The 4,144-nt window shown below is 42.6% G+C and overlaps 1 non-coding gene across 1 annotated transcript; it reads left to right on the top strand.

Moving 5' to 3' along the window:
• The first annotated feature begins 690 nt into the window (after nt 1–690).
• On the top strand, nt 691–797 carry LOC123462429. The gene has a single exon (XR_006638251.1). It is a non-coding gene; the product is annotated as a U6 spliceosomal RNA (small nuclear RNA).
• Nucleotides 798–4,144: the final 3,347 nt, after the last annotated feature.

Raw genomic sequence — 4,144 nt, 5'->3', positions numbered from 1 at the left:
TTTCCTTTCTTCCTTTCCTTTCTTCCTTTTTAAATACGTGAATGGTATTAACTTAAGGGAGCACCCATACTAGCTGAGAATGTGAAGATCTTCCTGACATGGAGCAGAGAATTAGCTTGAAGTGGCGGGCCACCAATGCCATTCTCTTTATATCAATGCCCACTTTTCCCTAGAGAACGTGTAAATGAGCCCATCCAACCCCCTGGCCACACACCTGCTTCTTTTGGAGCTCTAGTAAATCCTGAGGATCCAGCGAGTCTCAACCTGCTTTCCTACACAGCCTGAGCCACATACCTTCAGGGTGACACACATATGGAAACAGATGATCTAAAACAGAGTGACCACTCTGATGTGCGTATGCCCACTGTGTGGTCAGACAGTGGGCACAGTGCTGGGGTCTCAAGGCCCAAGGATGAGTCACTAAGAGTCAGAGGCCCTCCTAGAACAGGGCGGCCTGCTGCTGTAAAGTCACACAGTGCTGTCCGTGCTTAGTTCAAGTTCAATCTTGGGAAAGCAAGGCTTTGGGGGTAAGTTTGGGGGCCTTATAGAACTCGAAGGCTAATATTCAGGTCCATATTTATTATGAAGTAAGTGTACAAGTTTGCACAGCCAGCCCATCTTATGCTCAAAGTGTACAATATTCTTTGAGCCACAAGCTTTTTTTTCAATGACATACTCTTAAAAAAAAAGGTGCTATCTTTGGCAGCACATATACTAAAATTGGAATGATACAGAGAAGATTAGCATGGCCCCTGCACAAGGATGACATGCAAATTCGTGAAGCGTTCCATATATAAAAAAAAATTAAAATTAAATTTAAAAAGGGGGTACCTTGGGTCTAAGTAATGGAGTGTTTTCTTCTTAGTGTTGGGGTGGGTGGGAATAGGCAGAGACTTCAGAAGCCATGGACAGATCTTGTCTGATGGCAAAAGAGGCACCCCAATACCCCAGTGTCTGAGGCATGGAAGCTGGAGGGAGGCAGACATGGGCAAACCTTCAGGGAATGCAGTCTCACTGTGGAGTTCTATGGTGCTCAAGGTTTCGGGGGTGTAACTGCCTCCACTGACTTCCTTCTATTCAAACTAAAGGATGAGCCCAGCCAAGAGAGATTATTTAGTGTTTAAGGCACCTGCCTGCAAAGCCTAAGGAGCCAGGTCTGATTCCATAGCACACACAAAAGCCAGATAAGCAAGGTGGTGCATGCTTCTGCAGTTTGTTTGTAGTGGCTGGAGGCCCTGGCTTGTCCATTCTTCCCCCAGCCTCTCTTTTCCTCTCAGAATTTGGGAGGTAGAGGCATGAAGATCAAGAATTTAAGATCACTGGGTGTCGTGGCACACCTCTTTAATCCCAGCACTTTGGAGGCCAAGGTAAGAGGATCATCTTGCATTCAAGGCCAGTCTAAGACTACATAGTGGATTCCGGGTCTGTTTAGGCTCCAGCAAGACTTTACTTTAAGAGAAAAGAATTCAATGTCATCTTTGGCTATAAAGCAAGTTGAGATAAGCCAGGGCTACATGATATACTGCCCTGAAAAATCTGGGGAAAAAGGACTGAGCTCTTAATTGCCTACTTCTAGTTGACATATCCTTAATAATGTATCAGTGGAAATTGCATTTAAAAAATCATTTATTTATTAGAAAGAGAGAGAGAATGGGCACTTAACAGTGTCTCTAGCCACTGTAAGCAAACACCAGATGCATATGCCACCTTGTGCACCTGGCTTACATAGGTACTGGGGAAATGAACCTGAATCCTTAGGCTTTACAGGCAAGAGCCTTAACTGCGAAGCTATCTCTCAAGCCCAGAAATTGTCGTTTAATTTTTGATTTTTATTAAGAATTGTCAGGAAAGTGTTACCACTTCAGGATCCCCATCAAACTTCCATCTAGCTGCACCATCTTCTTTAGTTCACATGAAGATAAAATGTTCTCCTCATGTCATTCCACGGCCTAGAAATCACTTCAGACTCAAAGATTTCCTGACAAGTTGACATTAGAGATAGTTTCGACAGCTCTAAGATGGTTCTGAATGCTAATCTTGACAGTGCAATTTTTTCTTATGATAAAATATGAAAATAGATTCTTCTCTCTCTTCATGAACAATAATTAAGTCCAAATGGATCAAGACATTAATATCAAACCCGAAACGCTGAAACTGCTAGAGCAAAAAGTAGAGGAAACCCTTCAACATATTGGTCTTGGCAAAGACTTTCTGAATATAACCCTAACTGCTCAGGAAATAAAGCCACAGATCAACCACTGGGACCTCATGAAATTACAAAGCTTTCGTACAGCAAAGGACCCTGTGAGTAGAGCAAAGAGGCAACTTACAGAATGGGAGAAAATCTTTGCCAGCTATACATCTGACAGAGCATTAATATCTATGATATATAAAGAACTCAAAAGACTAAATAATAAGAAACCAAACAACCCAATTAAAAATGGGCTATCAAACTAGAGAGTTCTCAAGAGAATAAATACAGATAACATATAAACATGTAGAAAATGTTCTACATTCCTGATCATCATGGAAATGTAGATTAGAACTATGTTGACATTTCCTCTCACTCATTTCACATTAGCTACCATCATTAAAACAAATGACCATAAATGCTGGCAAGGATGAAGAAAAAGAGGAACCCTTCTACAGTGTTGGTGGGAATGCAATCCGGTCCAGCCATTGCAGAAATCATTGTGGAGGTTCCTGAGACAACTGAAAATAGATCCACCATGTGACCCAGCTATACCACTCCTAGGCATATATCCTAAGGACTTGTCTCACTAGCTTAGAGATACTTGCTGAACCATGTTTATTGATGCTCAATTCACAATAGCTAGGAAAAGGCACCAGCCTAGATGTCCCTCCACTGATGAATGGATAATGAAGATGTGGCACATTTACACAATGGTGTTCTACTCTGCAGTAAAGAAAAATGAAGCTATGAAATTTGCATTTGCAGAAAAATGGATGGATCTGGAAAGTATTATACTTAGTGAGGTAATGTAGGCCCAGAAAGCCAAATGTCACATGTTCTCTCTCATATGTAGATCCTAGCTACAAATGATTGGACATTTGTGTGAATAGGAATAAAACTCAGTAGCAGAGGCCAGTAAGCAAGAAAGGAGATATAAAAGGAATATACAGGGATAGGTGGGACTTAATAGGATGGTATTGTATATGTGTAAGTAGAAGAACAGATTAATGTGAGGCCAGGGGAAGAGATTGAGTGAAGGAAAGGTGGAGGGAGGGCTAATCAAAATCTAAGAGGATATAAATAAATCATATGGAAACCTACTTCTTTGGACAATGGAACACTCAGGAGCCATAGATTATTACTAGAAAATTTTCAGTGCCAAGGATGGGATACCTTCTAGAGAGTTGTCGGCCAAGGAGGTCCCTGATGCTCCCAAAACATTACAGGCCATTGCTGAGGCACTTGGTTTCCCACCAAGGATAGATGGTAAGCCCCTATTGCTGAAGACTCCAGACACATGGGCTACAAGGTCACTGAGAAATCCTGCTGGAGCTGAGCTGCAAACCTCCTCCATGTAGACCAGCTGACAGAAAGCTGAAAAAAGCCACACTGCATGCAGTTCAAAGGGAGAGACAGAAATCACCAGTGAAGATACTCCGCAGTGGACACTGCAAGCCTTATATTTGGCCAGCCAGGCCAAATGAGCCAATGAGTGCAATAATGGCACATCAGGTATGGAGGAAACCAACTGCCCTCTAGTTTGACTGGAGCCCCGCTCCATGGGAGAGAATACATCCCTGATACCAAAAACTTAAAACAGAGGTAGTCATGAGCCCTAGGGGTGTAACACCTGCTGCTATCTGGCTAAATGTATATACTATGCTCACCCAACTGCACAGGAAGCACTTCTCTTAATGTTCATAACTACATATTAATTCTACTCTCACTTTTGGTTAGAGAAGCTTCTCTTCAGATTGCAGTGACCTTGGGATGACTCATAAGGCACCATGGTGCTGAGAAGAAGTGACAGAGGAGTGCTCAGCACTGCAATATCTCTATCACACCTTCCAAGCCTCAGGGTCCATTGTGGAAAAGGTGGTGGGAAGAATGTAAGAGCCAAAGGAAGGGTAGGACTCCTTACAACATGCTCCTCTAGACACAAAATGGCCT

The sequence above is a fragment of the Jaculus jaculus genome, chromosome 7 (assembly GCF_020740685.1).
Source record: "Jaculus jaculus isolate mJacJac1 chromosome 7, mJacJac1.mat.Y.cur, whole genome shotgun sequence".
In the NCBI taxonomy this organism is placed as follows: Eukaryota; Metazoa; Chordata; class Mammalia; order Rodentia; family Dipodidae; genus Jaculus; species Jaculus jaculus.
This window is presented reverse-complemented; position numbering and strand designations above follow the sequence as displayed.